The sequence below is a fragment of the Girardinichthys multiradiatus genome, chromosome 12 (assembly GCF_021462225.1).
Source record: "Girardinichthys multiradiatus isolate DD_20200921_A chromosome 12, DD_fGirMul_XY1, whole genome shotgun sequence".
Classification (NCBI taxonomy): Eukaryota; Metazoa; Chordata; class Actinopteri; order Cyprinodontiformes; family Goodeidae; genus Girardinichthys; species Girardinichthys multiradiatus.
This window is the reverse complement of record NC_061805.1, coordinates 40,636,111-40,654,299: the sequence shown is the minus strand read 5'-3', so window position 1 is coordinate 40,654,299 and position 18,189 is coordinate 40,636,111. Positions and strand designations below refer to the sequence as shown.

General features: G+C 39.5%; 1 long non-coding RNA gene across 1 annotated transcript; it reads left to right on the top strand.

Moving 5' to 3' along the window:
• Positions 1-4,184: 4,184 nt before the first annotated feature.
• On the top strand, positions 4,185-10,352 carry LOC124878339. Its single transcript, XR_007040721.1, has 2 exons — positions 4,185-4,386; positions 9,767-10,352. It is a non-coding gene; the product is annotated as an uncharacterized LOC124878339 (long non-coding RNA).
• Positions 10,353-18,189: the final 7,837 nt, after the last annotated feature.

Below are 18,189 nucleotides of genomic sequence, written 5' to 3'. Positions count from 1 at the left end.
GAACTATTGTGCAAAAGAGAATGGTCAGCTTCTAGATGTGCAAAGCTGGTGAAAACATACCTCAAATACTTGCAGCTGTAATCACAGTGAAAGGTTGCTCTACAAATTGCTGACTCGGATGGGCTGAATACAAATGCACACATCACTTTTCAGATTATTTTTATAAAGACAACTTTTAAAGTTGTGAATCCTTTTTCTTCCGCTTCATGTTTATGCATTACTGTGTGTTGGGAAAGAATATCAAATCCCAATCAAGTACGTTGAAGTTCACTGTGTAAATGTGACAAGTGTAAAAATGGTGCAAGGGGCATGAATACTTTTCTAAGTCAACGTAAGTATGTTATAGTTGTTATTGAAAAACATCTTTCACAACAGTTTTCACAACAAATAAAAAATTTAAATCAGATTTTACTGCTGCTAATTGCCACGCAAATTTCAGTTTAACCCAAATATTTTGTTTTCTAAACAGCAGCAGGATCAAAAGTAATTTATGTGGAAAAGAGATAACTGCTATTGTGAGGTGAAAAAATTAAGCGGCCTTTAGTCTGAACTTAAAACAGCCCAGTTCAAATGAGAGGGTCATCCGTGTTTGTTTCTGCTGCGACCTCTTTCCAAAAAGGTGGACAAAAATACAGTCAGACACACAAAAGTTTCCAAGTGTTTAAAAGTCTCTTCACCCCTGGCCAAGTCTGTGGTGAAGCCACCCAAATCTAGTCATATCAGTGGGATCTGCTAACTAGCCCCCTCGGACACTGCCAGGTTTTTATAGTAAATTGTGGAGCAAAACCACAACTAAATAAAAAGAAGATAGGCTTCCTCTGACTTCATAGCATTCTGTGGTCTACATTTTCCTGTGAGTTCTGTTTTGCTTGTGAATCTTTCCATCCTCTGGTTTCCTTTTCATCTCCATTCAAAAATGCAGCTGGATGAACCATTCCTCTTCATAGAGTTTAGCCAGTGTCTTCAGCTCTTTAAAACTGTATTATGACATTATGGATTTGAAACCAAGGATTTATTATGCTGAAAGTCTTAATCTGTTTAAGAAGTATGTACATTAACTGCAATCACAATAGAGCCACAAATGTTTTCTTCAGTCACAATTTTTTTATAAAAACTTTTATTTTCCTTACAGCTCATCTACGCAGTAAAATTGTATCACCATATCTTGTTCTGTTTCTGCAGGGAGGTAGTAGTGAGAGGCTCAAGATAACTCCTGCTGAGCACAGATGTGGATAGCTTGAGCCAAAAGCACCAGCTCTGTTTGCCAGAACACAACCATAAAACTCTGCCTGCTGTAAGTAACCATGAAACCAAAACATCTCTTTTTCTAACTGTGGGATCAGTTGTGAATCTGAGTCACAGAAGGGGACATTAGGGAACCTCTCAGACCTGATTGAGTGGAAAATCTTTAAGGAAGCAAAGTTTATATTGGACTAAAGAACTTGTGTGGGGAATGAAGTCATACTGCATGGCACGTAGTTTTATATAGTTTCTCTTTAGCTCTTTAACACACATCCTAAAGAGGCCCAGTGTGTAAATACAGATGCACTGTATAACATTAGTATAAACTTTCTTTGCCCCAATGATACATTTATTTTAGCATTTCAAAACAAATAGATGAAATGCAGAGTTCTGGTGCTGCTGCCAATGATTTTCTCAGCCTAGTGCCCAACTCCAAAGCTCTGACCCTAGGAGGATAAAGTACAAACAGCATGTTCTCATCCCCAGGACTGACTTCATCAATTTGCTCCAGCCCTTGGTGGTTTTAGTTGATCTGCAATGTGTTGTCATAAATTAGGTCAAAATCCTGGATGATCACTTTAATTTGAAATGTTTTGAATTTCAAAGAACCTACAGTTTTATTTTTTTATATTTGTACTGAAAAAAACAATTATGACTTTTCTTTTTGAAATTTTGCAGAGAACATGTAAAATGCACATATAAAAATGCAGGTACCTTACTTTTTTTTGTTTAAGATTAAAATATTACATCAGGCCAATAAAAGATATTTTTTAATACAGAAATGTTGGCCTAACATAAAGTCAATTCAATACTTGCTTAAGGAATTTTATTTTCAAAAGATACTTTTAATTCTGACAAACAAGTCTCATCGGAGTGCATGTTCGAATTTACTGAATATGACTGTAAATACAATGCTTTGCAAATGGTAATTAAAGTCCTTGAACTTTTCCATATATTATCATGTTACAACGAAAAACTTTAAATATGTTGGGGGGATTGTATGTGATAGACCAACACAACATAGTGCAGACTTGTTAAGTCAAAAAAAATAATAGGGGTTTGAAAAAAAAATCACACATTACAATCTCAATATTGTGGCATGCATTTTCATACACCCTGAGTCAAAATGTTTTACCACCACCTTTTGCTGCCATGACAGCTAGAAGTCTTTTGGGGCATGTCTCTCCCAGCTTTGCTATCAGGATGGCTGATCAGAGTGGACCCCAGAATCCAGACAGACTGGCAGAGTTATGGTAAATAAAAGGCTTTATTTTAAGGGAAACCAAAAACTCACTCTTAGGTGGAGGCATAATGAAACTGATTGCTAAGAATCAGAATCAGAATCACAATCAGAATCACAATCAGAAAAGCTTTATTGCCAAGTACGTTTTTGGACATACAAGGAATTTGTTTTGGCGTAGTCGGTGCAATACAGTACAAATTAAACAGTATAAATATATCTACAATATAATATAAATATATGTGCACAGTTTTAAGTGAGTGAGAGTAAATATAGACCAGTATAGAGCAGAAAGGTTGACAGAGGCAGGGAGAAACAAAACTTAACTGGGAAAAACAGAAATCTAAGAACATAATCTAACCTAAGAAACATTAATGTAACAGAACATACACCTGAAAGCACTATGAACTGAAAACATCCACAAGAAAACAAACCTAAACAACTAGAGCACCACCTCTAAAACAGAAAGAGATTTCAAAACTCAACTGTGAGATCAAAAATGAGAAAAGCCCAAAACCAAACACCCCCAAATCATAACATTTGCATACCTAAAAGATGACATCTTGCCAGTTTTTCTTTGCTAAATAGCTCAAGCAAGTCAGTTTGGAAGGAAAGTGTCTGTGGATATCAATTTGCAAGCATTGCCGCAAAATAACACTTTGATTTAGATCTGAACTTTGACTAGGTCATTTCAACGCATTGATAAAAACCATAAAGCTGTGCGTTTAGGTTCATCTTGCTGGAAGGTGAACCTCTGCACCCTGTCTCATGGAGTGCACAACTAATAACTGTCCTGTCAACAGATTTTCCCAGCTGTGGATATCTGAGCTGTGGATCTTAGCTGCTTGTCAGATTGATTATTTTCTGCTCGTTTGGGTGAATGACAGTCTCTTAGTACATTCACAGTCTTGTCAAACTCTTTCCAAATTATTTACAGATTGGGTGACTTCAGACAGCAATTGAATTGAATTGAATTGAATTGAATTGAAATTCAATTCAGTTTATTTATATAGCGCCAATTCACGACACATGTTGTCTCAAGGCACTTCACAAAAGTCAGGTACATACATTTAAATTAATCCTAACCATTGAACAGTACAGTCAGATTCAGTTATTTATTAAAATTGGATAAAACGTTTTTCTGTCTAAGGAAACCCACCAGATTGCATCCAGTCAGTGACTTGCAGCATTCACTCCTCCCAGATGAGAATGTAGAGACAGTGTACAGTGTTTTAGCAACATAGACCCCACCCTATTAAGTTTCTTTTCTCTTTGACTTTTTCTGTTACACACAGACCCACAAAGATGTGGCAGTTTACTCATGTAATGTGACCTGGAGAGGCGCCAGAGAGCCCATGGAAGGTCTGTGGCCTGAGGCCTGGTGACACCTCTCTGCAGCCCTGTTGAAATGTTTATTTATAACTCTCTTCCAGCTCCACCTCTCTCTATCGTCTGCCAGCCACCTTGCCAATCCAAACACGGCAGGACTCTCCAGACTGAACCAGAGCATGATTTCAGAAAGAAGAGAAGCCTTTCCCTTCTTTTTCCCTGCTTCTCCAGTCCAAACTCTCCCTCCCTTTCCTGCCTCCCACTTTTCTAAAGAGTGACACTTTGGGAGAGAGAACTGAGCATGCACTGAAAGGGAGAGGAAAAGAAGGAGGGAGGACTAGATGTATGATAGATGAAAAGAGGGGGGCAGAAGTTTACTCTATGCTGCATAGGCTGCTAAATTGGTTTCAGAGCAGCAGTTAGACTCCAGGGATGTGCGGCACACACAGCCAACTAGCTGCGTTTGCTTTTGTGGGGTGTAGGAAATTTGATCACTCTCCTTGTTGCCAACCCACATCCCACCAATCTCCACCACCAAGAATGAAGGAGAAATGAGGACAGTCATTCCTAAACAGGTATCAGTTATACTTCTGTTATAGAAATAACAAACTTTAAGTCACAGTGTAGGAAAAAGTGCACATTTCACTCAAATGTTGAATGGTTACATCATACCACATGAAGAATCATCTTGTTTGACAGGAAGTAACTTGTCTGTGGAAAGTGGAATGAAATATTAAATCCCTGGTGATTCCAAGGTTGAAGGTTCACTAAATGTGTTCAAGTGGGCCAGGCCTTCCAGAGCTGTGCAGACACAAACAGGGCTATGGGGAAGTGCAAGTTACCCAAGAGACATGAGGTGCTTTGAGGCCGAATTTCTGCTGTTGTGCAGCTCATTGAGAAACTTGAGAGCAAACAGCTTAAAGATTATCTTTTGTCCAAACCAGCTGTGCCAAATTATCAACATTAGTTATTTATTGTAAAATATATGCATAGTTTCTTGCCCAAGGAAGAACTCCAGCTTTCTGACTCAGGCTTCAGGGGTTTTGAAATTAATTTGCAGTAAATGCTGAAATATTGCTCAAACATAAGAAACATATACCACATTATTTCCACTGAATCAATGGAGCTAGTGTCTGCTGAATAATATATAATTGTGTCAAATATTTATTTAAACATCAAAAATGGAAAAGGAATGAATCTGAAAAAGACATATTTGTTCAGAATAGAATATCTATCAAATACAATGTAATAACCATTAAACTTAAGTCACAAATCATTAATAAAATAGGTAATATGATCTGTGCAGACTGATGCATATATTTTCGAAAACAGAGATTGTGTGCTACATTTAGTTTTTGTAAGATTTACGAAAAAGTGGAGATTTTTTAATCTCAGTTTGTGGGTTACACATGTTGACTGGAGAACTGGAGATGAATAGAAACAATGAATTTTACACCCACTTTGCATATGCCTACTGTCGCTTTCTGTGTAGACAAAAACAACAACGCAAGAGCTGTTTTATGTTTTTAATAGTTTTTCTTGCTTTGTTTATCTTCTTACTTTTCCTGACCAAAGTATAAATTTTACCTGAAGGAATTAATAACTAACAAGAGGAAAGGGTAAACAGTGTCAAAGAAAACACAAGCCACCATTGTTTTACAAAAATCAGTACCCTAGCACTCCTTTAGCCATACTCAAAACTTTCTTTTTAGGAATTCTTTTATTATTAATGGTGATGTTATCGGAAAATAAGCATCTTTTGACTATGCAGCCTGGAGCATTTCTTACATCAAACTTAATTTACTAGAGCTTTGTATTTTACCATCTGTTAGTTGTGTGCATTATCACTGTCCCATGAGACACATGTTCAACATGAGCCAAAAGCTGGGGAAAGTATCATAGCAGTGGAAGACCTCCTGTGTGGTACGAGTGCCAAAGACCACACATCCGAATGGCCTCAGCATCTACAGGCCAGTAGCACTGATCTGATGAAGAGCCCTGAGAGGTTGGCCTTCAACCATCTTCCCCCGTGGGTAACTTATTTGTTAGATCTGCTGCAGTTTGCCTACCAGCCTGGCATTGGAGTGGATGATGCCTTCATCTACCTCCTGCACCGAGCTCTGACACACCTCGAGAATCCTGGAAGCACTGTGAGGATCATGTTCTTTGATTTCTCCAGTGCTTTTAATATGATTCAGGGACAAGCTCGAGTTGTCAGGAGTGGACCACCACCTGCTCCAGTGGATACTGGACTACATCACTGGCTGCCAACACAATGTGAGAATAGGAGGCTGTGTCTCCGGCAGGCAGGTCTGCAGTTCAGGGATCCCGCAGGGTGACGTGCTGGTACAATTCCTGTTCACCCTCTACACTGAAGATTTCTCCATCAACTCCAACAAACATTCTCAGATAACTGCTGTAGTTGGCCTCATCACAGGTGAGGACAACTCAGAGTACAGACACAGGACTTTGTGGACTGGTGTGAGTGGAACCACCTCCTGTTCGTTGTGGAAAAAAGAACTAAGGAGTTGGTGGTTGATTTCTTCAGGTGCAGACCCACCACACTGACACTGGTGAACATCTAGGGAAGGAGCCAAAACAGTGATGCTTTTTACAGGAACGGTCAGAACAGACTCCACCTGGTAAGGAGACTGAGGTCTTTTGGAGTGCAGGGGGCGCTCCTAATGACCTTTTTGTGGCGGCATCAGCCATCTTCTATGGAGTCTGTTGGAGCCGGGGCTGCTGCCATATTCTGATTTACCGGAAATAAAAAAAATTACACTGTGAACACGATGAATGATAAAACTGAAGTGGTCAAAATCAAGGCAGTGAAGGAAACAGGCAACATTAAATTTGATAACCATAATATTTATAACATTAATATTTACCATGCTATTTTAATGACCTCCAAATTCACGGATCCTAATTTTCACAGAGGCAAAATTAATCATGTTGGTTTTTACAGCACTCAATTTTACCATTTTCAGTATTTCACACCTTCAATTCATTTCAAGTTAATTTTTGTTACTTTGACCCCTCATTGAGAGAAACCTCCTGTTGCAGAAGTGTAGCTTCAGCTTCAGTGATCTTGGGACACCCATGTTTCCACTCACCATTGTGCTTCTACAAATATGACAAGTGCAGCATTAATATCAGACTGCTTCATAACAGTTACAGTTAAAAAGTTAAGGAAAGTCACCCTAATGTTTGTGGAAAATCATAAATGAGATACATTTTTAACTATGCTGATTCTAACTCCTGAGTGTGTGCAGAGAAGAACGAAAAGCAGTTAATGTGGCAAAAGTAAAAGCCATTTTTTAGCCATTTCAGCTATAAAACTATATTAAATTATGCTGTCAGAGAAAGTTTGAAATAATCTATAGATTTTAATAAATAAAACAGATTTGTCCCAAAGGAGCATTAACCACACACACACACACACACATACACACACATATACAGTAGTCACTGAAGCATTTCTATTTCTTCCAAATCTGTTTAAAATACAAGATCCAGGAGGATGTGATTGCTTTAATTTATATCTCAGAACATAGACTGGAAAATGTCGCAGCATTGCAAGTTTAAACCCTTTACAAATGGCTTTAACAAGAGCGTTCCTCCCTCACCCACGCCAGACACTGAAAATTGAAATCTTCGCTTCATTAAATTTATTGAATTAATATTTCCACTAAGGTTGGCTAATTTTGGTGTATTTGGCTGTAAACACGGCGTTACTTAAGATAAGTGGCTAGGTTTATATGTTGTGTTGCAAACAAAAATACAGATTACGCCGTACTTATGCTTTAACAGGAAACATGAACTGGAGAGGAGTTTAAACTTGGAGATGGAGGAAATATTCCTCCAGTAAGGAAGTTTTAGAAGCCCCTAACCACAAAACTCCACCTATAGTGCAGGGTCTATTCAAAACGTACAACCTGGCCTCCTGATTGTGTTATAAAATCTAGGTAAAGATTGGAAAAATACATGTATGAACTCCCCCAAAGTTTTTTTTTCTGTATTTTAATATGATTTACAGTGAGTGAGAGAAATCAGGTTTGTTCAGATTTAGCTTCTGTTCTTGTTCTTCCCATTGCTACGGAGCCCGGCAAGTGTTAGTGGGTAAAAAAAAAAAAAAAAAAAAAACAAAGCTAGTGGAAATCCGTGCTCACACTAAACTGTGTGTTAAGTTTCGCGATTTGTGCGCAGGATTTGATAAACTGCACTCCGTTTCTGCAATCTGTGCACGCAGATTACTTAGTGACATCTGTGTCGAAAAGTTTGGACGCATGGCCCACATCTGCAAGGTCAGTTCAGTGTATCTGTTGTAGTGTAACAAAAATAAAGTCATATTACAAGATGTGAAGTGAGCTGAATAAAACATGCCAGTGCTTTAAGTTTATGTATGACAACAGATCCCCACAGTTTAGTAAAGCGTGAGCATGGATTTCCACCTGCTTTATTTTTTAGTAACCGCTGACACTTGCCTGGCTCCGGACTGCTGATTGACCAAGCTGATCAGGTTGAAATTAAGCACATTTCTTTCTCAAAATCAGATGTGGTGAGTTGGCCTGAATCAATTCAGAGAAGGAGGGCGGGACCTAAATTTAGCAGCTATTTTCAAAGTCTGTTTTTAGTTTGATAGATTAAATAAGCACAAGAAGAATAAACGGAGCCTTTATGGTTTTTTTCAAACTGGAGGCTGTTTCTTTTTGTTTTTTGTTTCTGTTTTTTTTTTTTTTTTTTTTTTTTTGTCAAAGAAATGGGGAGCAAAAACTAGCTCCACTTGCCCCATGGTGCCCCAATGGCATTTTCAGGGGTACATTTCTACCCTGGTACTCTGACATGTCCCTGGTTCTTGCCATGGAAACAGTGAGGGTTAAATCATGGACCCCAGAAAACTACCAGCCAGGGGATAGCAGTAGAAAAAAAACAACACTTTTTTTCAAAACCAGATAAAAAATATCTTTTTAAAAAATGTCCAGAGCAGTATATCTGGGGCCCAAGACAGTTACTGTAAAGCTCAAAATATTTTTGTTTTAATTAGTATTAGTTATTAATGTGTTTTTGTTTCAGACACATCAAGCAGACACCCAAAACCACACATTTAAAATCTAGTCAGTTTTAGTGGCACATCCTCATTGCTCTCTCAGACAGGTTGCTTGCGCTGCATCTGAACACACACGCCTTATATTTCACATATATGATGACAAATCCTATAACTAATTTACTGTGTATTTTTTCTGCCTTTTGCAAAGTCAATAAATGATCCACAAAGCGTTATGGGGACCGCTCTGCGCATTTTGTCTGTGCGTAATTGTCCGACTATGGGCGCGCTTGCATACAGATTGTAGAGAAGTTGATTGGGGTTTACTGTTTGTGTGTATTCCTGTTTATCATGAGTGAATCCCCAGGGATCGCTGTCTCCACAGTAACCATCTCTCTTGGTGGTCTGTCATTAATAGTCTGTCTGGTGTTGATGATTTAGACACAGAGACGAACAAAATAGAAATAATTAAAAAAAAAAAAGGTTGCAGGAAGATATATTAAGCCAAGGCCCATAAAATCATTTAACAACCTGGAATAAAAAACACCTCAACAAGTAAATGAATAATCAGTAAATTAAGGGGTCAGTTTAGGCAACCTTATATTCTTGTGTGTGTGTGTGTGTGTGTGTGTGTGTGTTTGTGTGTGTATCTGCCTGCCTGCCTGTGTGTGCCTTTGAGCATTTGGTGTTTGTTTTTCCTCTTTGTCTCATTTCTCCCCCCACCTCTCCGGAGTGAAGAGAAATTGAGAAACCAATCTAAAATCCATCAGGACTTTCCTGCCCACAAGCCCCTCTCCCTCTAACCCCACTCCCCCCACTTTCTCTTCTCACCCAACCTCCCAGCTCCCAACACACACACACCCACACACACACACATACATACAAACCACTCTTGTTTTTTTGTGTTGCAGGCGTCTGGAAATTGGATGAGATGTTCGTTTAGCGGGCAGCTGGTCTGGGGCCGATATGAATTGCGTTTCCCCACGCCAGGAAAGGTCAAGCCCCCTCGCCTTGACGGAGTGCATCAGCCTATTGAGTGGCGCTTTAGTCCATTTACCAGCAACCAATGGCACAGCGGCGCATGGAAGAGAGTGCGGCACAAAAACTGTGTGTAGTAAAGAGAAAAGAATGACAACACGTCAGATATAAATTCATTGTTTCTCATCACCCAGCTGGGGTAGGAATGGCTGGGAGTAATTGGTGGGATGGGGGACATGGGATAGGAATATTGCCATCTGAGTCGGCTGTGCATGTGTGGGAAAGGAGATCAGAACCAATTTAGCAGCAGTGTTCACTTTGGTGCAAATGCCTAAAAATTAAAACTAAAAGAAAATCAACTGGCAGTGAGAATGTGGCTAGTAAAACATGTATTGACCCTAGTTACTATCATTTATCAAGTAACATACTCTGGTTCTGAAAATTACACACAGCCTTGTCAAATTATTAGGTTTCTGTGATGAAACAAATGAGACCAAAATAAATATTTTCAAAACTTTACCCCGTTTATTGTGATTTACACCTGCAAAAATAAACACAAAAAAACTCCAGATGGAAAACTGTTGTTCGTTATGGCACCTAGAGGCCACAGACTGTAAACTGTTGCTTAGGTGTGCATGCCTAAAATGATTAATAATGTTTTTTATGCTTTCGATTTAATTTAAACACCTTGTCTTTAGTCTAATCTTTAGTAGACACAGCTAACAATAAATATAGTGAACCTGGAATTGAATTCAGCTGTCATAGAATGATTTTCCTGACATTAGCTTGTTTATACCCTTTAGCTAAAGCCCTAGCTTAAGGAGAGATTGCAAAGAATCAAAAGGGTCTAATTGTACAAAGTTATTAACCAGGAGGAGAGTTCCAGAGTATAAACCGTGGTACAATAAAAGCAGTCAACAATGTTTAGAGAAAAAAATGGGGCAATAATACATTGTGTGAAAATCATTTTTCTTAGCCAGACAAAAATAAATTTAGGTATAGTTCTTTTAATCTACTTTTTCTTTGTTTTTTCAAGACAAATGGAATTTTTTCAGCATCACAGGGAGATTTAGCATAAAACCAGATCAACTTAAGAACGTCTTCACCAGCTTTAACTTAAAGTTTAAGATTTTAAAAATGTTGCCAAGGTTGAGTAGGCTAATATAACTAAGTCAATGTAAGATGCTAATATACTCCAAAGAAGACTGAATCAAGAGGTGCTTTAACAAATTACTAATTTATGGGTGTCCTCATGTATGCAACCAGTTTATTGCAACTTTTTAAGTTTCTATATTTTTCTCCTGATCAATGGGTTTGTTTGTAAGTTAAATCGGACAGGATATGCGTCACATTAAACATGGAAAAGATTTTTTCTTAGTCAAATTTTTCTACGTGACAAAACCCAGACACTATAACAGTGGTGTGTACATTTTGAGATCCACTGTACCTTTGCCCACAATGAAATGATCTGTATTGTTATAATAGATATTATTAGTCAGTCATTTTTATACCGCTTCTTCCACAGTGGGTCCCTGGGTAACTGGTGCCTATCTCTACGGGCAAGAGGCGGGGTAGACCCTGGAAAGGTCGCCAGTCCATCGCAGGGCAACACACAAACAACCATGCACACACTCATTCACACACCTAAGAAAAACACCTAGAACAATTCACACACCTAAGGGCAATTTAGAGAAACCAATTAACATATCAGGCATGTCTTTTGACTGCACTTTGGACATGCATGGAGAAACATGCAAACTCCATGCAGAAAGACCCCTGGCTGGGAGTTGAACCCAGGAAATTTTGCTGCAAGGCAACAGTGCTACCAACTGTGCTACCATGCAGCCCTAGACAGTATGACATTGTTTAAATATGTTGTGTGTTGATTTATGAGAAATATATATAGTCAAATAATGTATCACCTAATAGTGTTCTTAGTTGGACAGGACCTTCAGACCTTTCTGAAAATCCCTCAATAAATAATAAAAACAGGCCTACACAATGTCTGGCATCCAGAAAAAAGATAATCTTTAAAATAGGTTGAAAAGCACCTTATTGTATTAACTTTCTGTTTGACTAAGAAAGTTATTAACATAAAAACAGTACATTTTATCAAATATATTTGTAAGGTAAAAGGTAAGATAAAACACCTAATGACTCGTACTCGTACTTGTCATCTTCCGCTTATCCGGGACCGGGTCGCGGGGGCAGCAGACTCAGCAGAGATGCCCAGACGCCCCTTGGACTTGGAGGAGCTGATCTTCATCCTAGCTTCACACTCGGCTGCGAACCGCCACAGCGCATGCTGTAGGTCTTGGCTAGAGGGGCCAGCAGGACCACGTCATCTGCAAAAAGAAGAGACGAAATCCACTGGTTCCCAAACCAGACCCCCTCCGGCCCTTGGCTGCGTCTAGAAATCCTGTCCATAAAAGTTATGAACAGGACCGGTGACAAACGGCAGCCCTGCCGGAGTCCAACAGGCACCGGGAACAGGTGCGACTTAGTGCCGGCAATGCGGAGCAAACTCCTGCTCCGCTCGTACAGGGACCGGATGGCCCCTAATAAAGGGCCCCCGATTCCATACTCCTGGAGCACCCCCCACAGGACATCACGAGGGACACAGTCGAATGCTTTCTCCAGGTCCACAAAACACATGTGAACCGGTTGGGCAAACTCCCATGAACCCTCGAGCACCCTGTAGAGGGTATAGAGCTGGTCCAGTGTTCCACGGCCGGGACGAAGACCACACTGCTCCTCCTGAAGCCGAGGTTCGACTATTGGCCGGACTCTCCTTTCCAATACCCTGTCGTAGGCCTTACCAGGGAGGCTGAGGAGTGTGATCCCCCTGTAGTTGGAACACACCCTCCGGTCCCCCTTCTTATAAAGGGGGACCACCACCCCAGTCTGCCAGTCCAGAGGCACTGTCCCCGACCGCCACGCAATGTTAAAGAGGCGTGTCAACCATGACAGCCCAACAACATCCAGAGATTTGAGGTAATCAGGGTGGATCTCATCCACCCCCAAAGCCTTGCCACTGCGGAGCTTTTTAACCACCTCGTTGACTTCAGCCTGGGTGATGAAAGAGTCCAGCCCCAAGTCCCCAGCCTCTGTTTCCACCACGGAATGCGTGATGGCAGGATTGAGGAGATCCTCGAAGTACTCCTTCCAGCGCCCGATAATGTCCTCAGTCGAGGTCAGCAGCCTCCCACCCCCACTATAAACAGTGTTGGCGAAACACTGATTCCCCCTCCTGAGGCGCCGGACGGTTTGCCAGAATCGCTTTGAGGCCAACTGGTAGTCCTTCTCCATGGCCTCACCGAACTCCTCCCAGGCCTGAGGTTTTGCCTCTGCCACAGCCCGGGACGCTGCACGCTTGGCCTCATGGTACCCGTCAGCCGCCTCAGGAGTCCCACAAGCCAACCACAGCTGATAGGACTCCTTCTTCAGCTTGACAGCATCCCTTACTGCCGGTGTCCACCACCGGGTTCTGGGATTGCCGCCGCGACAGGCACCGCAGACCTTACGGCCGCAGCTACGGGCAGCAGCATTGACAATAGATGCGGAGAACATGGTCCACTCGGACTCTATGTCTCCAACATCCCCCGGGATCTGGTCAAAGCTCTCCCAGAGGTGGGAGTTGAATACATCCGTGGCCGAGGGCTCCGCCAGGCGTTCCCCGCAGATCCTCACTATGCGCTTGGGCCTGCCAAGTCTGTCCGGCTTTCTCCTCCCCCAGCGGATCCAACTCACCACCAGGTGGTGATCAGTGGACAGCTCAGCCCCTCTATTCACCCGAGTGTCCAAAACATGCGGCCGAATGTCTGATGATACGACAACAAAGTCGACCATCGACCTCCTGCCTAGGGTGTCCTGGTGCCAAGTGTACTGATGGACACCCTTATGTTTGAACATGGTGTTCATTATGGACAATCTGTGACTAGCACAGAAGTCCAATAACAAAACACCACTCGGATTCAGATCGGGGAGGCCATTCCTCCCGATCACGCCTCTTCAGGTGTCACTGTCGTTTCCCACATGGGTGTTGAAGTCCCCCAGCAGAATAATGGAGTCCCTGGGAGGGGGCACTATCCAGCACCCCCGACAGGGACAAGCTCAGGCTCCTAATGACCTAATGACAAAAAAGCTTGATCCTACACTTTTCTGTAATTTTAAACAGCAGTCCAATTTAAGTGTTTCCTTATGGCTTACAGGCCTTAAGTAGTAGTGATGCTGAATATTTGTTTTATTTCTTTTATAAAAAGAAGATGAAAACCACCACTAACTGACACTAAAATAAAACCAGAGAGTAACAATTCATTAACACTAAGCAAGTCTACATGACCTATTTGTAACAAAGATTAAGGTATTTTGATTGTTATGGCACCTAGAGGTCACAAAATGCATATAAAATGTGGTCTCGATCTTTATTTAGCATTTATTGCTATCTGGGCTTTCTGAAAATATCCATCCATCCACCCTGGAACCTGGATGGGCAAGCAATCATTCACCTGGTAAAAGCTCATTTAAAATCTGTTCACAGCTCTTTCATGGGGGGGAAATCATGACAATGAAGTTAGTGTCTGATTTAACCCTTCCTATTATGCAGAGAAACAACCCCAGCTGATGAATCAGAAACTACAAATAGCATGCCAGCTTCAGTTCATAAGGATAACACATCCCACTATGTAACGATACTTAGCATAAATGTTAGAAAGAAAATGCTAGAAAGGTTATCTTGCACCGTCACACCCTTTGCATGATCTAAATAAAACATCTAAAGGTAAATTATATTAACATTCATTTATTTAATTAACTTGATTCCTTTATTGTGGTGCTTCGGTATGGAGGTTCATTTTTGGCTAATTGTATAAAAAAAAAAGTTTAATGTTAAAGTAATAGCAGCTTCAGAGTTGGTACAGTCCGCCTCAGGGGATGACTGAATATCTAACATAGCATCCTAATATGCTTCCCATCCCGCCCCCCTTTCTTTGCCTTAAAAAATGAACTTTACAAATGACTATTTTGTTAAAAGAAATAACACATTCCAAAAGTAAAAATACTATGCTAAAAAGCTAGAAAGACACATCTCAAATGTGCAGGTAAAACTATGCTGCAGGACTAGTATTACCCCCCTTCCCTTCTAATTTAAATACACACAGAAGAAGGCAAAGCAATTAAAACAAAGGCATATTTAACATGAGGTTAATGATTGCCTGACCCTGCAGTCAGCACAGTGACAATATCTTAATTATTGAGAAACCTAAAGTCATTACGCCTACGAATGGCCTGAGGAGCATCTCTATTGATTGGAATCTAGTCCCATTACAGGCCCAGCCTGGACCATTGAAGGGGACTTTCTCTCTCTCTCTCTCTTTCTCTCCCAGTCTCTCTTTCCCTCTTTGTGTCATCCAGAAATCCATTAGTTGTGTTGAATGCTGAGACAAGACCCAAACGGAGCTTTTGATTTTCTTTTAGATATTCAAACCGAAAGGTAAAATATTTGCTTATGAATGATTATTTTGCATCTCCTTAATTCCACTTGGACTATTTTGTGTAAACCTATGGTTCCCCATGTTAACACTGGCCTCACATTTTTATTAGTATTACTTAAAAATAGAAAACCATGTGTTTGTGGTTTTAGGAAGACATGCAAGGTTACACTCCTTTTTTCCAAAAATAAAAATAAATTAAGATAATAAATTTTACAATTTCACAACATGCAACAACCCATTATTTTATTATTATTGCACAGAGTATACTAAAATAATTTTTTTAAAGGGTCACCTTTGTTCAGTTTACTGAACATATATTTTACACTGTCATATGTTAGCCAGTAATTAGTGCATTATTTCATGATGTTTTGTTTTTCTGCATATTCATCATCTTAACCATTTAAATGCAGAATGATCAATCAAATGATTATTTTCTATAAATTTGATTCTATATAGGTTTTCATAGATGACAAATGTTAATAGACTTCTTACTGTTTGTATATTTTAATAAATAAATAACTGAAACTCACTGTTCTAAATATTAGAGTATATAAACTATACACTTTTAAATGTCAAATCACTTGGTGGATGTAATAAAGAAATTTAGCTTACTAAAAAGTATAATACATTAAGAATTAATAATAGGAAGATTACAATTGAGCATACATATCCGTAGAAGAATAAAATAAATCCTAGAACAAAATAAAATTTTACAACAGTGAATCATTATTACATATTTATGAACAAAACCCTCCACAAGTAAAATCACTGACTCTTAATAAATGGTTGAAATAACAATGCCCCGTAAGAAGTAGTAAGCAATACAAAAATTTACTTTTTTTGTAGTTTGCATGAATCTATACAAAAATGTATTACTTGGCATTGCCTTTTACTGACAAAGATTAAAATGCTTGATATTAACACTGCTGGCAATGCTCAGACATAGCTTAAATCTAAAGACAAAGGAACATCTGAGAGCTTAAAAAATAGAAACTAAAATTACTTTTTCTGCTAGGAAGGACAAATAAAAAAAAAAACTGAACAGTGGGCTGAAAAGTTGTTATTTACATGTTGCTTCTCAACATCGTCTTTGAATGTGATTTGTGACTGCGTGAGTATGGTTATTTATAGTTTGGAATTAAGACGATAGACGTCCACTTACTGCCCACTTGGACCTTTTGAAACAAGCTGTTAGCTTTAGCCTTCAGGTCGAACTATTCTGAATTCATACACATTTAAGAGGTTTCGTAGGTAAGATATCAAACTGACAAGAATTTGTTCTCAACCATTGAAACGTTTCTGGTATAAAAATGATGGGTGCATACAATGTAAGTATGTATGCAGGTATCCATGCACAAACATTTACTTGGTATTTAATTGTTCTATGCACTTATTCATCCAGTAACCCATAACTACCCAATTTAGCCTCTAATAGGAAGCCAGTGAGTGGGGCTTCTTCTCATCATGTGTGTTTCAAGATAAATACAGAGGCCAGACGACTTTTTGACTGTCACACTGCGTCCTCCCCATGTGGAAGTGAAACTGCATGGGGAGATCTGAGATGTAATTACCCAATCACTGTGTGCCATCCTTATTAAAACACTGCTAACAGTGCTTCATTATTGAAATACCCCCCACCGGACTCTTCTTAATTCATTAAATAAATTAGCACCATCACCTTTAATAATTCATATGATGTCTACATAGTTTTTCTTCCCCACAGTGGGTAACACAATAGAAATGAAGGCAAGTGCTGAAAGATAATAATGAACTGGTTATAGTGTAGAGAGTCTGTGTTAATGTCTTTAAATAAAGCTAAATCAATAAAGAGCTCTTATGTCATCTGAAAGGCACATTATAACATATTATAAATGTTTAGGTCATCATGGTATTGTTTCTCTTTCTAACAAGTGCAGTCTAAAAGTCTTAACAATCCAATGACAACAACATGCGCTGAGAGTTAGTCTTAAGATAATGCTAGGTCATGTGACGTGGTGCATGTCCTTTAACAACACGTCTTAATTTTTGTGTCACTTGGCTTTCTGATTGTCTCCTGCATCTTTCGCTTTTGTGATGCATTATTGTGCTAATGAAAGTATCATTGACCAAGGCGAAGACGCTAAAAGGCAAATACAGGGAGGTACCAGACGGGGGATCTTGCTGTGTCTCTACATACCTTTAATTGACACATCTGCATCTCTGATGAAATATTCACAGCCTGTGACGATGGCTAGGTGATGCGTGGCGATCAACACTGAGTTGCTGAAGGTGAACTCCATATGATTCTGTGCTTGTGATGTCATTAGCACAAGTTCATTCCTTCTAAGATCCTATATTTATGCAGATTTGATTATCAGACACGGTATGGTGACATGAAATAGTGATACTCTAGGTTTTTAAAAGCAAAATTAAACACTATTACAGGACACCTGCTAGTGCTAAAAAAATTTAAAAAAAACTGATGCTTAAAGCCAATTTAGTTTGAACTCTGTACAGTGCTTTGCTAAACTACCCCACTTTGCCCTTTTTCACATTTTGTCACGTTACAACCCAGGGCTGAGGAAAAATGCTTGCCGCACTTCTAAGATTTTTCTCCCTAAAAAAATCTATTTTTTCATTTCACAATTATGTACTATTTTCTGCTGGTCTACCGCATAAAATCCTAATGAAATACATAAAATTGTGTGGTTATGATGTGGAAAAATATTGTGGGAAACTTTAAAGGCAGAAAGCTGTCTGTGTGCCACATGTCCTATCTCATATATGGATTATGAAAAAGTGTTCAAAAAGCATTTTTCTGTCTGAGTATTGCCTTTTACATGCATATTTCTATTTGTATATTTGAACTGTTTGCCTATGGATGG